This window comes from Sinohyriopsis cumingii, chromosome 1 (genome assembly GCF_028554795.1).
Source record: "Sinohyriopsis cumingii isolate HCF-2022 chromosome 1, ASM2855479v2, whole genome shotgun sequence".
In the NCBI taxonomy this organism is placed as follows: Eukaryota; Metazoa; Mollusca; class Bivalvia; order Unionida; family Unionidae; genus Sinohyriopsis; species Sinohyriopsis cumingii.
Genome location: NC_142961.1, coordinates 98,892,120 through 98,913,809, shown reverse-complemented (window position 1 = coordinate 98,913,809; position 21,690 = coordinate 98,892,120). Strand labels below are relative to the sequence as shown.

General features: G+C 36.9%; 3 non-coding genes across 3 annotated transcripts; all 3 read left to right on the top strand.

Moving 5' to 3' along the window:
- Nucleotides 1–2,489: 2,489 nt before the first annotated feature.
- Nucleotides 2,490–2,562, top strand: Trnav-aac (transfer RNA valine (anticodon AAC)). Its single transcript has one exon. It is a non-coding gene; the product is annotated as a tRNA-Val (tRNA).
- Nucleotides 2,563–11,869: 9,307 nt separating this feature from the next.
- Nucleotides 11,870–11,942, top strand: Trnav-aac (transfer RNA valine (anticodon AAC)). Its single transcript has one exon. It is a non-coding gene; the product is annotated as a tRNA-Val (tRNA).
- Nucleotides 11,943–15,834: 3,892 nt separating this feature from the next.
- Trnav-aac (transfer RNA valine (anticodon AAC)) lies at nt 15,835–15,907 on the top strand. The gene has a single exon. It is a non-coding gene; the product is annotated as a tRNA-Val (tRNA).
- The last annotated feature ends 5,783 nt before the right edge of the window (nt 15,908–21,690 follow it).

The window sequence follows — 21,690 nt, the reverse complement described above, 5'->3', positions numbered from 1 at the left end:
TACATCCCCCAGGCGTTTATGTGCTAACAGAGCACTGTTAATTTTAGCCTCGGGTCGTAGGACAGTAAGTAAGTCCTTAACGACCGGAACAACGGGATTTCATGAGTGAGAATAGACCCAACACACACTCATGTTAAATAAATGGATGTCAGGCTGCTATCGACTAGTCCATGTGCCTACAAAAACAGTATGTGACGCCAGTTGAGATTGGTTGCCACTATGACGTCACATCGGGACACCTGCATTTGACGGGTCGAAATGGTTCTACAAGTCCGTCATGGAAGAGGAGGTCCAGGAGAAACAAGGGAGGAATGGTACCCGGCAGCAGGCGCAAACGCACATACCCCTGAAACGCCAGCCCGTACTTAACTAAATTTACTCCAGTTATTTAAATGGACGATAACAATTCCAATATTGTGTTAGCCACCTGTGCAATTAGTCAAATCAATAATAGTTATTAATTTTCCTACATCATTCTATTTCAAGCTGGAATTTTGTGTACAAACTGTACGTCAAGAAACGCTAAAGAAATACCAGTCAACTAAGTCAAAATGATTAATAATATTTAGTATCACGCTTAAATTTCAAAATAATAGTGAACATGTTTTGTTGGTGGTATCGAAATGGTCAAATTAGATTTTAAAATAGAGATATTATAAAAAGTGGTTTCCCAACCAAAATGGAAACCATGTAATTCACTTTGGCAATTTTGGCAGGTAGCTCAACCTTTTCCACATCGAGATAAAACCGGTGGTCATCAGAAGTAAGTCAGCACCTGGTTACAGCGCTGCCATCGTCAGTCAACCATAAGTCATCCGGCTCCACTCTTCAAGTCCCTAACAAACTCGTTTGAGAGTCCACCTTGCCATTGGACTGCTAACATCCCAGCTGGTATTTGGCTTGCATACTGCAGAGTAAATTTCCCGTTTTAACTTCAGCAGTACTCTCCTCTATTATACAATAGAAGGAGATTCGATGATATGCAGGTATTACCGGACTTCTGTCTTTCTTCTTGCCCAATTATGTGGCTCCCTGTGTCCGCACATGCAGCATGTTTCCCATGCACCCACAGACCACTCCGTCAAGATACCAGCCAGGGCTCTTATGTTTACTCCCTCGTTGTCGCCAAAGTGAACTACTCTCATTCTTTCAGGCAGGCGGCTTCCCCAACTGAAGCAATACAGCAGCAGTGCTCGAAAACTACGGCTACAACATAGTCATTTCAGGGCTGGTGGCTCAGTAGTCTCCATTCCAAATGGCACCTCATGGCCGAACGTGGTCGCTAGAGTCTACTGCTCACCGTTGTTCACTGGTCGACGTATCCAACCCGAATGAATCAATGAATGGATATGTTAATGATGTTGGAATGAAATATGTTTTCGCTTGCTAGTTAGAAGTTATGATACGATTCGAAAATGTTATCACCCCCTCCGTCGCAATTCCGATTGGGTCTCTCTTTCACAATGTCCTTCTCGCTGTCTGTCCACGTGGGGACGGATTTAGAACAGGCCCCGGTCCCTCGAGGTTCCTCTGATCTTGGACAAAGCTTTAAAACCTGGGTGGGAAGTCGCTCGATCTAACGCCTAAGCTGATTCAAGATGCCGTGTCCTCTCACTGGTCATGATAGCATTGCGTAAGAGTTTAACTCTAGCCTGCTTACTGGACATTCTTATGATTTCGATAATTCTGTTACATTATGACTTGACTTCACTTTATTTTAATTCTAGTCGTTATAACGGTAGGTATCTGGCATGGTGTATACAGTATACATATACCAGATTTTTTACATTTACCTGAGCGAGAGAGGCCGCTCAGGGTGACCTAGTGATTAGAGCGTGGGCAACGATTGCGGGATGTCTTGGGTTCGAGGCCCAGCCGAGTCATAACAAAGACTTGTAAAAAAACATGGTACTAACAGCTGACTCGCTTGGCGCTCAGCATTAATAGGATATTGTTAGGACTGGTCGGCCTGGTGTCAGGATAATGTGACTGGGTGGGACATCATGCTACGTGTCTGCGGCATGATACCCCGATTCTATCACCATAAACTGCCACACTGCAGACATCGTAGCGATATGACTGAACAATTGTTAAAGTTAGGTTAAAAATTCAAATCACAAACACACACACCTGAGCGAGAGTCTGCGCCACACCACTGCATCTCTTCCTGTACATTAGCCTGCTCTTACTCCTTGAAAAGAATTATCTTGACACTTTCGGTCCACCTAGGCTATTTTTGCGAGAGAAAAATATGTCTGAGGTATTAACTTCTAAGCTGTGGGATGGATTTGACAATGCACTTGCCGTTGACTACATTTGTCCAAAACAAATATACGCGCGGACGGCACAAGATATTATCCGAAATAGGTAAGTTAAGAATAGTTTAATCATTCCCAGATGGATTGAAATCGTGCCAAGATTGACTTTGATTTATATTCGAAATGGATTTCAAGCTAGGTATAGGCTGTTTGACCTTAGGGAATGCAGTTGTTTCTGTGGTGTAGCGGTTATCACATCTGCCTAACACGCAGAAGGTCATTGGTTCGAGCCTCATCGGAAACGTTAAGAAAAAAAAAACATTTTGTTTGTGTCGGGGTATACATTTTTCCAGGCGTTTCTCGTTTACTATCTCAGTGAAAAGTAGACGGGAAAGTCAATAATTCACTTTTAGCCATTTCCTCTATCAGATTCATAGGTACATTGTCTTATAAACTAAAATGCATCTCCATGCCTGGAATGAAATTTCTCTACAGGGTAGACAAACCGGGTCAGAACTCTGGTAGAAGAACTAGCTCGCGTTTCAAGTCGCGAAAGACGACATTGCAGTGTATTAAATGAAAAATGCACAAATATCATTAGTAGACATAATTCTACACAAGATTTCATGAACGTAAGAATGTTTCCATTCTCTTTCTATCTACCTTAAGGTCGTTTCCAAATGTACACGGTTATTTTAAGATGTTTATCTATTATTCTTTCTGTCAAATGTCGGAAAGTTGTTAACATATATATTATATTCATTTTATTCCCTTATTAATTACACTTCATTCTTTCTTCTTTTGCATTTGAGTTGTGCATCTCATCTTTGTACATACTTTATTACATAGACAATAACACTCGCTAACTGGGTTGATCCGTGTTAAATAAGTCTCGTCTCAGACCAGAATCAATTTTCTTCTATTTTATAAAGAAGCATTCAGCACTATGCCGCTTCTACCATAACTGATCTATCGCTTCTTTGCCACATATTAATTCACCTTATTTCAAGAAATCCTGCACGGGATCGGCTCGTTTTATTCGTGTTCCTAATGTAAACGAGCTAAGTAGATGAGGTAATCAAGCAGCGTCTACATGACCAAAGAACAGTAAATTTTACAATCAATTTGCAAGTTACCGTGCCCATGAAACGGCAAGCAGAGGTAACTCTTTAAATTTTCATCAAATAAATTGCATAGTCTACCAATTCATAATTATTAAAATAAGTACTTCACCAAATAAGCCAGTAGTAAATAGATCATACAAACACTGAATCTGGTTGACCTCAGCGAGGACTGAAGTGTAACTGTAAGTTTTAGGTCTCTCTGTCACCAAATCTATTGGTATGAAGTGAGGCCTAAGATCCGATCTCACCTATTCAGAAAACCTGCAAATATTTCAGACAGATGTAAGAGGTTACAAGCATCATACCACACTTTGCTCAGCCTGCGCCAACCTTTGGAATTTGTAAAATGTAGTCTTCAGTGGCGAGTGCAATGTTCAATTCATTTTTATTGGCGGGGGGGGGGGGGGGTAGCACAAGAATAAGCTAGCTGCACAAAATAACATATATACCGTGTCCAAAATGCAAGATATATGTCTCTAATTAAATAAATACAACACTAAAGGAATCTATCCAATACAGACTCTACATTTTTATGATTTTAAGGATTCTGTTACGGTAAATCGTGTTTGCACTTTGGGTTAATTCTAACCGTTAGAACGGTAGGTCTCTCTTCATAGTCTATACAGTATATATGTACTAAAGATTTTATTTTAGATCAACGAGAGACTGCGCCATACCCTTTCGTCCTTTCCTGTATATTAGTCTGCTCCTTCTCCTAAAAATAGCATTCCTTTCACACATTCGGTCCACCTCGGCAACTTCTGCGAAAGTAAAATATGCCTCCAAGTTGCCAGTGAGATTTGACAATGCACTTGCCGTTGACCACATTTTTCCGAACAAAAGATATGCGCAAGGTATTGTCTGAAATTTGTAAGTTATGAAGAAATTAATCTTTCTCAGCTAGATTGGAATTCTGTCAAGACTGAAGTTAATCAGCATTCAGAGTGGAGAAGAAGCTAGGTATAGGCTCGTTGATCAATACAGGTTCAGTTGTTTCTGTGATGTAGTGGTTATCACATCTGCCTAACGGGCGACTTCCGGTTATGACATCAGAAGGAAAACACGTTTGATGATCGCTCCCTGAATTTTCAAGTTTTTTCCTTTAATAGACATTTTTGCTGTTTTAATTTGTTACAGGTACGTTTATAAGATTTGTGTGATCGCATTCATATATAAGTGAGATATATTTTGAGTGTGTGGATAACTTTATCCACCACACAAAATACTATTTTCTGTGACAATGAATACAAAGCCTGGTCGTGCTGCACGTGCAGCACAAGGAGCTGACTCACACTCTAATGACACCAGTGGAATAGCTAACAATAAGAATGGCATGTCGAGTAACATCGATAGACAGACAGGAGCTTCTCGTCGTTTTGGGAAAGAATGTACCGTGGTGATTGATGTAAAGGATGTGAAGAAAATAAAGGCAAGTGATATTGTTAGAAGTGTAGAAGAATTAACCGGAGATATGTCGGTCTATGCTGTTGTGCCCAAAGGTGCAAATTTGTATGAGGTCACACTACCGAGCAAGGAAGTAGCATATAATATCTTGTGTGGAATTGATATTGGAAGTGAACACTTTGATTGTACTCTCTTATATTCAGACACTATTATTGTGTCAATTCTTCATTTACCAGCATACATCACCGATGATGATATAAGGATGAAGCTCGGTGAATACGGAGTAGAACTTCTTTCTCCCATTCAACGCAGATATTATCCTGGGACTAGTGTGGCTGATGGGACTCGTTATGTCAAATGTAAATTTCCACAGCAGGTAAAATCCTTGCCTTACAGTCTGAAATTTCAGACTGTCAATGGTCAGCAATACTTTAGAGTATTACACGATAACCAAGTTAAGGTGTGTTCTAGATGTCTAGATCCGGGACATGTTATAAAAGACTGCCCTGATTTTGTATGCTACAAGTGTGGGGAGCAAGGCCATGTAGCAAAAAAATTGCACAAGGCAAAGATGTGACAGTTGTGGAAGTTTTCCTCTAATGTGTACATGCAGGATATGCGACAAATGCCACAAAGAGGCGCAAACATGTATGTGTTACAGAGAGGCCATTGCAGGGATTCATTCGCAAGTTGATGATGATACGAGGGAAGACATATTGGAGATACCGAGTGACGAAGATGATAAAGAAGAAATTGAGAATGCAAAACAAGATAACGAGAGTGGAGAAAGTGGGGAAGAAAAAGAAAGAAGTGGAGTTGATATGACCAATGTAGAAATAGAATCTGAGGAGGAAGTAAACAACAATCATACAATTGGAGATGGATCGGGGACAGATTCAGATGATGACAGGAAGATGGTTGCAGACGTTGTTGAAAGATCAAACGAATCACGTACATGTCAAGAAAACGGTACTAATATCGAAAATTTCAAAGTAGTACAAAGGAGAAGGAGAAGGTTTAATCCAGTACCTAACCTGAAAATGAATAGCATGCGACGAACACCTATTAAGAAATGATCAAACACTCAACATTTTTTAATACTTTCAATACACTCATCATAATCATGGCTTTAAATATTGTATCTCTAAATGTAAATGGCTTGCGTAATTTGAATAAACTAAAGTCTGTTTTAGAAATATTTAAAGAGAAAAGAGGCCATATTTTATTATTGCAAGAAACCTTTTGGGATGATGAGTTTGCTGAAAGTATTAGAGAAAATGAGATTTGGAATGGTGACATATTTTATAGTAATGCAGACAATAGGAGGGCAGGTGTTGCTGTTTTAGTAGTGAGAGAATTGAGAAATCAGGTGACACAAGAAATGATTGAAAAGGGTAGGATTTTACATCTTAAAATAGCTATTGATGATAAAGTGATTGATTTAATCAATATTTATGCTCCAAATGTTGTGAAGGAAAGGTTTAACTTTTTCATGAAGCTAAATACATATTTACATAACAGTACTAGTGATAGCACTATCCTGGCTGGTGATTTTAATACAACTTTAGCAGGTATTGATCGACATAACAAAGCCTTACATATTGATGATGTAGCAGTGCGTGAACTTTATAAAATTATTCATGATAGGAATATTACCGATTTATGGAGATCACGAAATCCTAGTACTCGTAGTTTCTCCAGAAAACAAGTTGTACTAGGCGAAATGAAGCAGAGTAGAATAGATTATTTTTTGATTTCCTCAAAATTGCATTCCAATGTGCAAAATATTTATTATGCAGATACATCCTTTAGTGATCATTCTTTTGTATACCTTAAACTAAATACCTGCAAAGTGGAAACAGGACCCGGATTATGGATACTAAATAACAATGTTCTTTTTGAGGAAAAATATGTACAAAGAGTGAAATCAATTCTTACCGAGGGAAAAACTGACGAAATGTATTTTAGTGAACCACTCATTTGGTGGGATAATGTAAAATACAAAATTAAAAAATTTTCCCAAGTATACTGTACAAGAAGAAAAAAGGAAAGATTACAAGAATACTTTACATTGCAAAATAAATTAAAATCATTTTCAGAAAAAGTCGCAAATAAAGAATCATATGACATTAACAAATATGAAGAACTAAAACATCAACTAAGTGACTATGAAACCGATTTTTGTCGGGGTGCTATATTGAGATCTAAGGCGAAATGGGCAATTGAAAGCGATAGAAATACTAAATACTTTCTAAATCTTGAGAAATATCGACACAACAAAAATGTAATCAATGAATTGATTGATGATGATGGTGTAATTATTTCAAATACAAGCGGAATCTTAGATGAAATACATCAGTTTTATAGTCATTTATATTCTTCGGTAACTGTTAATGATAATTGTACTGATTCACTTTTAAATTTTGTAAATTGTTCTGTATCTGATGAGGATAAAGATATGTGTGATGCCATAATAACAGTTGATGAAATACATACAGCTATAAAAGGGATGGCTAAAAATAAAAGCCCCGGCCCGGACGGATTGACAGTAGAGTGGTATTGTAAATTTTATGATTGTATATATGATATTCTGTTGCACATCTTTCAGAGTGTTAAGAATGACACTATTATGTCGAAATCAATGAGATTTGGGGTTATATCACTTATTTATAAAAATAAGGGGGATAATAGAAGATTGCAAAATTGGCGTCCTATCAGTTTACTTAATGTAGATTATAAAATTTTGGCAAGGATTTTGTCTACACGTTTAAAAATGGTATTACCCAAAATTATTTCTCAAACTCAGACATGTTGTATAGTTGGGAGAGATATTGCTGATACTATAGTCACTGTAAGAGATATTATAGATATGGTTGAGAGAGACAATCTTGAGGGATATATCTTAAAAATTGATCAAGAAAAAGCGTTTGACAGAGTTTGCCACTCATATTTGATTTCTGTTTTACGAAAGTTCGGTTTTGGTGACAATTTTATTCAGTGGATAAAGATATTTTATAATGAAATTAAAAGTAGTGTTAAATGCAATGGTCATCTAACGAAACCCTTTTTAATTAAAAATTCAGTCAGACAAGGTTGTCCTATATCAGCAATGTTATATGTATTAGCAGCAGAACCCTTAGGACTCGCTATCAAAGCAAATCCCACTATCAAAGGTATTCCACTCCCACTGTCTAGTAATACAAGTAAAGTTTTTCAACATGCAGATGATACAACCTTGACATTAGCGGACACACAATCCATTAATCAATCTTTTAATGTACTTGACTTGTATTGTAAAGGATCTGGTGCAAAGGTGAACAAGGAAAAGACAGAACTTCTGTGTATTGGATCTGGTAAACTTACTGATGATTATTGCAAACAATTACAAATTCAAATGTGTGATCAAGTCATCTTAATTTTGGGAGCTGATGTTGGAAAATGTGCAAAGTTATGTGAGCAACTGAACTGGAATGATAGATTGTCTAAAATTAAAAACTTATTGCAACTGTGGTCACAGAGATATTTGACAATACAAGGAAAAGTAACAGTTGTTAATAACTTATTAGTTTCTAGAGTATTGTACATAGTGTCAGTTCAGCCTCTTCCTGATATGATTGCTGATGAATTGAAGCAATTATTTCTCAGATTTATCTCGTCAGGAAAGTCCCATTTGGTTCACTATTATACAATAATTGGTGATAAGCGAAATGGCGGACTACAGTTAACTGATATAAAGATGAAAATGTATGCATTCAGACTAAAATTTTTAAAAAGATACTTTGATGTGAATTGCCATGCTATGTGGAAAAATACCTTTGGTCACTTTTTATCTACTGTCCTGAACATGAGGTTGACCAAAGAGTTGTTTCTCATGTCTTTAAATAAGCAACAATTGAATACCCTACCTATATTTTACAGAGAAATGTTTCATGCATGGGAAAAACTTAGAAATAATATCGATACAAATATTGATGTGAGGAATGTTTTTGAACAACCTCTCTTTTTAAATCCTAATATTACATGTGCTGGTAAAACGTTGTTTTTCGCAGAATTTATAGAAGCAGGAATTGTTCGTGTTCAGGATATTACATATGAATTTGTACCTGGAATACTACCTTATAGAGCTATTCAAGAAATGATATACAAATCAAATTCTGAGATCAAAACAGATAAGATAAAAAAAGACTATAATTGCATAATAGAAAGTATACCATTAGGCTGGAGAAATATTGTTGCAACAGAGTCAAAACCCACTGTAACCAATGGGAAAAATAATATGTTTCTCAGAGTTGATACAAAATTATATGACCTCTGTTTATGTACAACACAACTATTTTACAAGCTTTTATGTACGTTGATTTTTAAAGAACCAGCTTCTGTTTCCTTTTGGAGTAAGATATTTAGTTTGGAAAAGCATAAATACTGGAAATTGATACATCTACCTTTCAAGACCCCAGATTGTATAGATTTGGATTACAGAATAATGCACAATCGAATATTTACAAAAGAGAGACTAAAATACTATGGCAAAATTGATAATGACTTGTGTCCAGTGTGCCAGTTGGAAACAGAGGATTTATTTCACATGTTTTTGAAATGTCCTGAATTAAGCTCTTTTAAGAATTATATTGTATATATAGTTGAGATTCTTTTTAAAGAATGTAGAGTTGGTGTTCTCAATAGCACTTCTTTTGAACAAATGCTCATGATAGGATATAACAAAGAAACAAAATCAGTAAATAGTTATTTTTTGAACTACATTCTGAGCATTGCTCGATTGTGCATTTACAAAAGAAGAAACATTATGTCGTTATTAGGGAAACAAATAGACATCGAAAGATTGTTCCAATATTTGACTAGAAAATATATATTATATGCGTATCAACATTACAAAGACAAAAATCAGACTTTGATAACGAAATATTTTGTTAAAGATAATCCTTTAATGAGAATGGAAGAGGATAAACTGTTTATTACATTGTAGAATCATTGTTTTGTACAATAGCATTACAAAATATAATTTTAGAATCATTGTTCTGTAATATAGCTTAACAAAATACTTTTGTAGAATCATTGTTTTGTAATATAGCATTACAAAATACTATTGTAGAACCATTATTTTGTAATATAGAATTACAAACTCCTATGTAAATACTAACTCTATACTTTTAACTTATATACTGTACAAAACGTTTTTTAAATAAAGAAAGAAAAAAAAATCACATCTGCCTAACACGCAGAAGGTCATTGGTTCGAGCCTCATCGGAAACGTTAAGGAAAAAAAAACATTTTGTTTGTGTCGGGGTATACATTTTTCCAGGCGTTTCTCGTTCACCATCTCAGTGAAAAGTAGACGGGAAAGTCAATAATTCACATTTAGCCATTTCCTCTATCAGATTCATAGGTACATTGTCTTATAAACTAAAATGCATCTCCATGCCTGGAATGAAATTTCTCTACAGGGTAGACAAACCGGGTCAGAACTCTGGTAGAAGAACTAGCTCGCGTTTCAAGTCGCGAAAGACGACATTGCAATGTATTAAATGAAAAATGCACAAATATCATTAGTAGACATAATTCTACACAAGATTTCATGAACGTAAGAATGTTTCCATTCTCTTTCTATCTACCTTAAGGTCGTTTCCAAATGTACACGGTTATTTTAAGATGTTTATCTATTATTCTTTCTGTCAAATGTCGGAAAGTTGTTAACATATATATTATATTCATTTTATTCCCTTATTAATTACACTTCATTCTTTCTTCTTTTGCATTTGAGTTGTGCATCTCATCTTTGTACATACTTTATTACATAGACAATAACACTCGCTAACTGGGTTGATCCGTGTTAAATAAGTCTCGTCTCAGACCAGAATCAATTTTCTTCTATTTTATAAAGAAGCATTCAGCACTATGCCGCTTCTACCATAACTGATCTATCGCTTCTTTGCCACATATTAATTCACCTTATTTCAAGAAATCCTGCACGGGATCGGCTCGTTTTATTCGTGTTCCTAATGTAAACGAGCTAAGTAGATGAGGTAATCAAGCAGCGTCTACATGACCAAAGAACAGTAAATTTTACAATCAATTTACAAGTTACAGTGCCCATGAAACGGCAAGCAGAGGTAACTCTTTAAATTTTCATCAAATAAATTGCATAGTCTACCAATTCATAATTATTAAAATAAGTACTTCACCAAATAAGCCAGTAGTAAACAGATCATACAAACACTGAATCTGGTTGACCTCAGCGAGGACTGAAGTGTAACTGTAGTTTTAGGTCTATCTGTCCCCAAATCTGTATTGGTATGAAGTGAGGCCTAAGATCCGATCTCACCTATTCAGAAAACCTGCAAATATTTCAGACAGATGTAAGAGGTTACAAGCATCATACCACACTTTGCTCAGCCTGCGCCAACCTTTGGAATTTGTAAAATGTAGTCTTCAGTGGCGAGTGCAATGTTCAATTCATTTTTATTGGCGGGGGGGGGGGGGGTAGGACACTAATAAGCTAGCTGCACAAAATAACATATATACCGTGTCCAAAATGCAAGATATATGTCTCTAATTAAATAAATACAACACTAAAGGAATCTATCCAATACAGACTCTACATTTTTATGATTTTAAGGATTCTGTTACGGTAAATCGTGTTTGCACTTTGGGTTAATTCTAACCGTTAGAACGGTAGGTCTCTGTTCATAGTCTATACAGTATATATGTACTAAAGATTTTATTTTAGATCAACGAGAGACTGCGCCATACCCTTTCGTCCTTTCCTGTATATTAGTCTGCTCCTTCTCCTAAAAATAGCATTCCTTTCACACATTCGGTCCACCTCGGCAACTTCTGCGAAAGTAAAATATGCCTCCAAGTTGCCAGTGAGATTTGACAATGCACATACCGTTGACCACATTTTTCCGAACAAAAGATATGCGCAAGGTATTGTCTGAAATTTGTAAGTTATGAAGAAATTAATCTTTCTCAGCTAGATTGGAATTCTGTCAAGACTGAAGTTAATCAGCATTCAGAGTGGAGAAGAAGCTAGGTATAGGCTCGTTGATCAATACAGGTTCAGTTGTTTCTGTGGTGTAGTGGTTATCACATCTGCCTAACACGCAGAAGGTCCTGAGTTCGAGCCTCAGCAGAAACATTATATTTTGTTTGATTCTTTTGGACGTTTAATCACTGCTTTTATCGCATGAAAAATACGCTGGGTTGGCCACGATTCACTATTAGCCATTTCCTCTTCCGGTTTATTAGGGAATTTTATTACATAACCTTATAAAGTTCTCAAGGCATCGACACGAAATTTCTCCACAGAATAGATAAAACGGGTCAGGATTATGGACGATAAACTAGATCAAGTTTCAAATCCAGAATAACAACACTGCTATGTATCAAATGGCAAATACACACATAACATTAGTAGACAAAATTCTACACAAAATTTCAGGATCCTAAGAAAGATTTTATGATATTTTAAGATCATTTTTATAGGTATAATGTTATTTTAATCTGTCTATCTATGTATCTTTCTACGAGATTTAGGAAAGTCGTTTACACATAATCTATTCTTACGTGTTTAAGCTCGAATAAACAGTAACACAAGAAAGAGTGAAAACCACAAGCTTTGAAACAATGTAAGAATTTTTTTAATAAAATAACTGTAGTCCGATGCCTCTCTTCTCCCAAATCTGTATTGGTATGTAGTGTGACATAAGATTCGACATCTCCTGTTCAGAAAACCTGCAAATATTTCATATAGATATCTCCGTAACATACAGTAGCGAAGTAACGGAATGGGCGGGGGGGGGGGGGAGGGAGGTCGCCACAGCGCCAAAGGTCTTGGGTCGCGAAAATATCTTTACATTTAGATCATCTTCCTCCCCCCAGGCGTTATTTACCGTACGTACACCACTCGCAACATATCAGTACACATATCGATTGTTTCTATATACTTACAGGAATTCTCTTGGCTCTTAAATTGGTATTCATTAGCCACCATTTCACTTATCATTCCCCGAGACTTTTGAAGAACTTTAGTTTTGGAAGAATATTAAAGAATTTTATTCAATATATCTTTCCATCCAGTTCTCTAATGATTGCAGGCATCGATGTTTTTGCAAATATAACCAGGATCTGACCCATTCGGAAGTTGTAGCTTACCCAGAATCTCGCAATGTATTCATCTGGCCCAAATACAATCTAGCCTAAATTAGTTAATGGATGTCGACTCTGACTGTTCTGCTAGTCTCACTTCCGTCTCCCTTCTTAGAGATTCGGGACTCACTGAACCAGAAGTTCGGTCACTCAAAAGGATTCCTTTACGAATCATTGTCTTTCCTTAGAATCTCCTCTCTACGTTTTACCGCTAAATTACGTGTGACTTTCTCGAAGTAAACCTTATCTGCTCATCAATCTTCCCAGGAGAACTAAATTTTCGCTTTTTGATTGATTATTTGGATTAAAGAGGCCATCGCACAATTGTTCATGTGCCTCTTGTTTATTCCTGCACGAAGGATGATAATTGTTCCTGGGGGAAGGAATGAGAGCTACATCCCCCAGGCGTTTATGTGCTAACAGAGCACTGTTAATTTTAGCCTCGGGTCGTAGGACAGTAAGTAAGTCCTTAACGACCGGAACAACGGGATTTCATGAGTGAGAATAGACCCAACACACACTCATGTTAAATAAATGGATGTCAGGCTGCTATCGACTAGTCCATGTGCCTACAAAAACAGTATGTGACGCCAGTTGAGATTGGTTGCCACTATGACGTTACATCGGGACACCTGCATTTGACGGGTCGAAATGGTTCCACAAGTCCGTCATGGAAGAGGAGGTCCAGGAGAAACAAGGGAGGAATGGTACCCGGCAGCAGGCGCAAACGCACATACCCCTGAAACGCCAGCCCGTACTTAACTAAATTTACTCCAGTTATTTAAATGGACGATAACAATTCCAATATTGTGTTAGCCACCTGTGCAATTAGTCAAATCAATAATAGTTATTAATTTTCCTACATCATTCTATTTCAAGCTGGAATTTTGTGTACAAACTGTACGTCAAGAAACGCTAAAGAAATACCAGTCAACTAAGTCAAAATGATTAATAATATTTAGTATCACGCTTAAATTTCAAAATAATAGTGAACATGTTTTGTTGGTGGTATCGAAATGGTCAAATTAGATTTTAAAATAGAGATATTATAAAAAGTGGTTTCCCAACCAAAATGGAAACCATGTAATTCACTTTGGCAATTTTGGCAGGTAGCTCAACCTTTTCCACATCGAGATAAAACCGGTGGTCATCAGAAGTAAGTCAGCACCTGGTTACAGCGCTGCCATCGTCAGTCAACCATAAGTCATCCGGCTCCACTCTTCAAGTCCCTAACAAACTCGTTTGAGAGTCCACCTTGCCATTGGACTGCTAACATCCCAGCTGGTATTTGGCTTGCATACTGCAGAGTAAATTTCCCGTTTTAACTTCAGCAGTACTCTCCTCTATTATACAATAGAAGGAGATTCGATGATATGCAGGTATTACCGGACTTCTGTCTTTCTTCTTCCCCAATTATGTGGCTCCCTGTGTCCGCACATGCAGCATGTTTCCCATGCACCCACAGACCACTCCGTCAAGATACCAGCCAGGGCTCTTATGTTTACTCCCTCGTTGTCGCCAAAGTGAACTACTCTCATTCTTTCAGGCAGGCGGCATCCCCAACTGAAGCAATACAGCAGCAGTGCTCGAAAACTACGGCTACAACATAGTCATTTCAGGGCTGGTGGCTCAGTAGTCTCCATTCCAAATGGCACCTCATGGCCGAACGTGGTCGCTAGAGTCTACTGCTCACCGTTGTTCACTGGTCGACGTATCCAACCCGAATGAATCAATGAATGGATATGTTAATGATGTTGGAATGAAATATATTTTCGCTTGCTAGTTAGAAGTTATGATACGATTCGAAAATGTTATCACCCCCTCCGTCGCAATTCCGATTGGGTCTCTCTTTCACAATGTCCTTCTCGCTGCCTGTCCACGTGGGGACGGATTTAGAACAGGCCCCGGTCCCTCGAGGTTCCTCTGATCTTGGACAAAGCTTTAAAACCTGGGTGGGAAGTCGCTCGATCTAACGCCTAAGCTGATTCAAGATGCCGTGTCCTCTCACTGGTCATGATAGCATTGCGTAAGAGTTTAACTCTAGCCTGCTTACTGGACATTTTTATGATTTCGATAATTCTGTTACATTATGACTTGACTTCACTTTATTTTAATTCTAGTCGTTATAACGGTAGGTATCTGGCATGGTGTATACAGTATACATATACCAGATTTTTTACATTTACCTGAGCGAGAGAGGCCGCTCAGGGTGACCTAGTGATTAGAGCGTGGGCAACGATTGCGGGATGTCTTGGGTTCGAGGCCCAGCCGAGTCATAACAAAGACTTGTAAAAAAACATGGTACTAACAGCTGACTCGCTTGGCGCTCAGCATTAATAGGATATTGTTAGGACTGGTCGGCCTGGTGTCAGGATAATGTGACTGGGTGGGACATCATGCTACGTGTCTGCGGCATGATACCCCGATTCTATCACCATAAACTGCCACACTGCAGACATCGTAGCGATATGACTGAACAATTGTTAAAGTTAGGTTAAAAATTCAAATCACAAACACACACACCTGAGCGAGAGTCTGCGCCACACCACTGCATCTCTTCCTGTACATTAGCCTGCTCTTACTCCTTGAAAAGAATTATCTTGACACTTTCGGTCCACCTAGGCTATTTTTGCGAGAGAAAAATATGTCTGAGGTATTAACTTCTAAGCTGTGGGATGGATTTGACAATGCACTTGCCGTTGACTACATTTGTCCAAAACAAATATACGCGCGGACGGCACAAGATATTATCCGAAATAGGTAAGTTAAGAATAGTTTAATCATTCCCAGATGGATTGAAATCGTGCCAAGATTGACTTTGATTTATATTCGAAATGGATTTCAAGCTAGGTATAGGCTGTTTGACCTTAGGGAATGCAGTTGTTTCTGTGGTGTAGCGGTTATCACATCTGCCTAACACGCAGAAGGTCATTGGTTCGAGCCTCATCGGAAACGTTAAGAAAAAAAAAACATTTTGTTTGTGTCGGGGTATACATTTTTCCAGGCGTTTCTCGTTTACTATCTCAGTGAAAAGTAGACGGGAAAGTCAATAATTCACTTTTAGCCATTTCCTCTATCAGATTCATAGGTACATTGTCTTATAAACTAAAATGCATCTCCATGCCTGGAATGAAATTTCTCTACAGGGTAGACAAACCGGGTCAGAACTCTGGTAGAAGAACTAGCTCGCGTTTCAAGTCGCCAAAGACGACATTGCAGTGTATTAAATGAAAAATGCACAAATATCATTAGTAGACATAATTCTACACAAGATTTCATGAACGTAAGAATGTTTCCATTCTCTTTCTATCTACCTTAAGGTCGTTTCCAAATGTACACGGTTATTTTAAGATGTTTATCTATTATTCTTTCTGTCAAATGTCGGAAAGTTGTTAACATATATATTATATTCATTTTATTCCCTTATTAATTACACTTCATTCTTTCTTCTTTTGCATTTGAGTTGTGCATCTCATCTTTGTACATACTTTATTACATAGACAATAACACTCGCTAACTGGGTTGATCCGTGTTAAATAAGTCTCGTCTCAGACCAGAATCAATTTTCTTCTATTTTATAAAGAAGCATTCAGCACTATGCCGCTTCTACCATAACTGATCTATCGCTTCTTTGCCACATATTAATTCACCTTATTTCAAGAAATCCTGCACGGGATCGGCTCGTTTTATTCGTGTTCCTAATGTAAACGAGCTAAGTAGATGAGGTAATCAAGCAGCGTCTACATGACCAAAGAACAGTAAATTTTACAATCAATTTGCAAGTTACCGTGCCCATGAAACGGCAAGCAGAGGTAACTCTTTAAATTTTCATCAAATAAATTGCATAGTCTACCAATTCATAATTATTAAAATAAGTACTTCACCAAATAAGCCAGTAGTAAACAGATCATACAAACACTGAATCTGGTTGACCTCAGCGAGGACTGAAGTGTAACTGTAAGTTTTAGGTCTCTCTGTCCCCAAATCTATTGGTATGAAGTGAGGCCTAAGATCCGATCTCACCTATTCAGAAAACCTGCAAATATTTCAGACAGATGTAAGAGGTTACAAGCATCATACCACACTTTGCTCAGCCTGCGCCAACCTTTGGAATTTGTAAAATGTAGTCTTCAGTGGCGAGTGCAATGTTCAATTCATTTTTATTGGCGGGGGGGGGGGGGGTAGCACAAGAATAAGCTAGCTGCACAAAATAACATATATACCGTGTCCAAAATGCAAGATATATGTCTCTAATTAAATAAATACAACACTAAAGGAATCTATCCAATACAGACTCTACATTTTTATGATTTTAAGGATTCTGTTACGGTAAATCGTGTTTGCACTTTGGGTTAATTCTAACCGTTAGAACGGTAGGTCTCTCTTCATAGTCTATACAGTATATATGTACTAAAGATTTTATTTTAGATCAACGAGAGACTGCGCCATACCCTTTCGTCCTTTCCTGTATATTAGTCTGCTCCTTCTCCTAAAAATAGCATTCCTTTCACACATTCGGTCCACCTCGGCAACTTCTGCGAAAGTAAAATATGCCTCCAAGTTGCCAGTGAGATTTGACAATGCACTTGCCGTTGACCACATTTTTCCGAACAAAAGATATGCGCAAGGTATTGTCTGAAATTTGTAAGTTATGAAGAAATTAATCTTTCTCAGCTAGATTGGAATTGTGTCAAGACTGAAGTTAATCAGCATTCAGAGTGGAGAAGAAGCTAGGTATAGGCTCGTTGATCAATACAGGTTCAGTTGTTTCTGTGATGTAGTGGTTATCACATCTGCCTAACGGGCGACTTCCGGTTATGACATCAGAAGGAAAACACGTTTGATGATCGCTCCCTGAATTTTCAAGTTTTTTCCTTTAATAGACATTTTTGCTGTTTTAATTTGTTACAGGTACGTTTATAAGATTTGTGTGATCGCATTCATATATAAGTGAGATATATTTTGAGTGTGTGGATAACTTTATCCACCACACAAAATACTATTTTCTGTGACAATGAATACAAAGCCTGGTCGTGCTGCACGTGCAGCACAAGGAGCTGACTCGCACTCTAATGACACCAGTGGAATAGCTAACAATAAGAATGGCATGTCGAGTAACATCGATAGACAGACAGGAGCTTCTCGTCGTTTTGGGAAAGAATGTACCGTGGTGATTGATGTAAAGGATGTGAAGAAAATAAAGGCAAGTGATATTGTTAGAAGTGTAGAAGAATTAACCGGAGATATGTCGGTCTATGCTGTTGTGCCCAAAGGTGCAAATTTGTATGAGGTCACACTACCGAGCAAGGAAGTAGCATATAATATCTTGTGTGGAATTGATATTGGAAGTGAACACTTTGATTGTACTCTCTTATATTCAGACACTATTATTGTGTCAATTCTTCATTTACCAGCATACATCACCGATGATGATATAAGTATGAAGCTCGGTGAATACGGAGTAGAACTTCTTTCTCCCATTCAACGCAGATATTATCCTGGGACTAGTGTGGCTGATGGGACTCGTTATGTCAAATGTAAATTTCCACAGCAGGTAAAATCCTTGCCTTACAGTCTGAAATTTCAGACTGTCAATGGTCAGCAATACTTTAGAGTATTACACGATAACCAAGTTAAGGTGTGTTCTAGATGTCTAGATCCGGGACATGTTATAAAAGACTGCCCTGATTTTGTATGCTACAAGTGTGGGGAGCAAGGCCATGTAGCAAAAAAATTGCACAAGGCAAAGATGTGACAGTTGTGGAAGTTTTCCTCTAATGTGTACATGCAGGATATGCGACAAATGCCACAAAGAGGCGCAAACATGTATGTGTTACAGAGAGGCCATTGCAGGGATTCATTCGCAAGTTGATGATGATACGAGGGAAGACATATTGGAGATACCGAGTGACGAAGATGATAAAGAAGAAATTGAGAATGCAAAACAAGATAACGAGAGTGGAGAAAGTGGGGAAGAAAAAGAAAGAAGTGGAGTTGATATGACCAATGTAGAAATAGAATCTGAGGAGGAAGTAAACAACAATCATACAATTGGAGATGGATCGGGGACAGATTCAGATGATGACAGGAAGATGGTTGCAGACGTTGTTGAAAGATCAAACGAATCACGTACATGTCAAGAAAACGGTACTAATATCGAAAATTTCAAAGTAGTACAAAGGAGAAGGAGAAGGTTTAATCCAGTACCTAACCTGAAAATGAATAGCATGCGACGAACACCTATCAAGAAATGATCAAACACTCAACATTTTTTAATACTTTCAATACACTCATCATAATCATGGCTTTAAATATTGTATCTCTAAATGTAAATGGCTTGCGTAATTTGAATAAACTAAAGTCTGTTTTAGAAATATTTAAAGAGAAAAGAGGCCATATTTTATTATTGCAAGAAACCTTTTGGGATGATGAGTTTGCTGAAAGTATTAGAGAAAATGAGATTTGGAATGGTGACATATTTTATAGTAATGCAGACAATAGGAGGGCAGGTGTTGCTGTTTTAGTAGTGAGAGAATTGAGAAATCAGGTGACACAAGAAATGATTGAAAAGGGTAGGATTTTACATCTTAAAATAGCTATTGATGATAAAGTGATTGATTTAATCAATATTTATGCTCCAAATGTTGTGAAGGAAAGGTTTAACTTTTTCATGAAGCTAAATACATATTTACATAACAGTACTAGTGATAGCACTATCCTGGCTGGTGATTTTAATACAACTTTAGCAGGTATTGATCGACATAACAAAGCCTTACATATTGATGATGTAGCAGTGCGTGAACTTTATAAAATTATTCATGATAGGAATATTACCGATTTATGGAGATCACGAAATCCTAGTACTCGTAGTTTCTCCAGAAAACAAGTTGTACTAGGCGAAATGAAGCAGAGTAGAATAGATTATTTTTTGATTTCCTCAAAATTGCATTCCAATGTGCAAAATATTTATTATGCAGATACATCCTTTAGTGATCATTCTTTTGTATACCTTAAACTAAATACCTGCAAAGTGGAAACAGGACCCGGATTATGGATACTAAATAACAATGTTCTTTTTGAGGAAAAATATGTACAAAGAGTGAAATCAATTCTTACCGAGGGAAAAACTGACGAAATGTATTTTAGTGAACCACTCATTTGGTGGGATAATGTAAAATACAAAATTAAAAAATTTTCCCAAGTATACTGTACAAGAAGAAAAAAGGAAAGATTACAAGAATACTTTACATTGCAAAATAAATTAAAATCATTTTCAGAAAAAGTCGCAAATAAAGAATCATATGACATTAACAAATATGAAGAACTAAAACATCAACTAAGTGACTATGAAACCGATTTTTGTCGGGGTGCTATATTGAGATCTAAGGCGAAATGGGCAATTGAAAGCGATAGAAATACTAAATACTTTCTAAATCTTGAGAAATATCGACACAACAAAAATGTAATCAATGAATTGATTGATGATGATGGTGTAATTATTTCAAATACAAGCGGAATCTTAGATGAAATACATCAGTTTTATAGTCATTTATATTCTTCGGTAACTGTTAATGATAATTGTACTGATTCACTTTTAAATTTTGTAAATTGTTCTGTATCTGATGAGGATAAAGATATGTGTGATGCCATAATAACAGTTGATGAAATACATACAGCTATAAAAGGGATGGCTAAAAATAAAAGCCCCGGCCCGGACGGATTGACAGTAGAGTGGTATTGTAAATTTTATGATTGTATATATGATATTCTGTTGCACATCTTTCAGAGTGTTAAGAATGACACTATTATGTCGAAATCAATGAGATTTGGGGTTATATCACTTATTTATAAAAATAAGGGGGATAATAGAAGATTGCAAAATTGGCGTCCTATCAGTTTACTTAATGTAGATTATAAAATTTTGGCAAGGATTTTGTCTACACGTTTAAAAATGGTATTACCCAAAATTATTTCTCAAACTCAGACATGTTGTATAGTTGGGAGAGATATTGCTGATACTATAGTCACTGTAAGAGATATTATAGATATGGTTGAGAGAGACAATCTTGAGGGATATATCTTAAAAATTGATCAAGAAAAAGCGTTTGACAGAGTTTGCCACTCATATTTGATTTCTGTTTTACGAAAGTTCGGTTTTGGTGACAATTTTATTCAGTGGATAAAGATATTTTATAATGAAATTAAAAGTAGTGTTAAATGCAATGGTCATCTAACGAAACCCTTTTTAATTAAAAATTCAGTCAGACAAGGTTGTCCTATATCAGCAATGTTATATGTATTAGCAGCAGAACCCTAGGGACTCGCTATCAAAGCAAATCCCACTATCAAAGGTATTCCACTCCCACTGTCTAGTAATACAAGTAAAGTTTTTCAACATGCAGATGATACAACCTTGACATTAGCGGACACACAATCCATTAATCAATCTTTTAATGTACTTGACTTGTATTGTAAAGGATCTGGTGCAAAGGTGAACAAGGAAAAGACAGAACTTCTGTGTATTGGATCTGGTAAACTTACTGATGATTATTGCAAACAATTACAAATTCAAATGTGTGATCAAGTCATCTTAATTTTGGGAGCTTATGTTGGAAAATGTGCAAAGTTATGTGAGCAACTGAACTGGAATGATAGATTGTCTAAAATTAAAAACTTATTGCAACTGTGGTCACAGAGATATTTGACAATACAAGGAAAAGTAACAGTTGTTAATAACT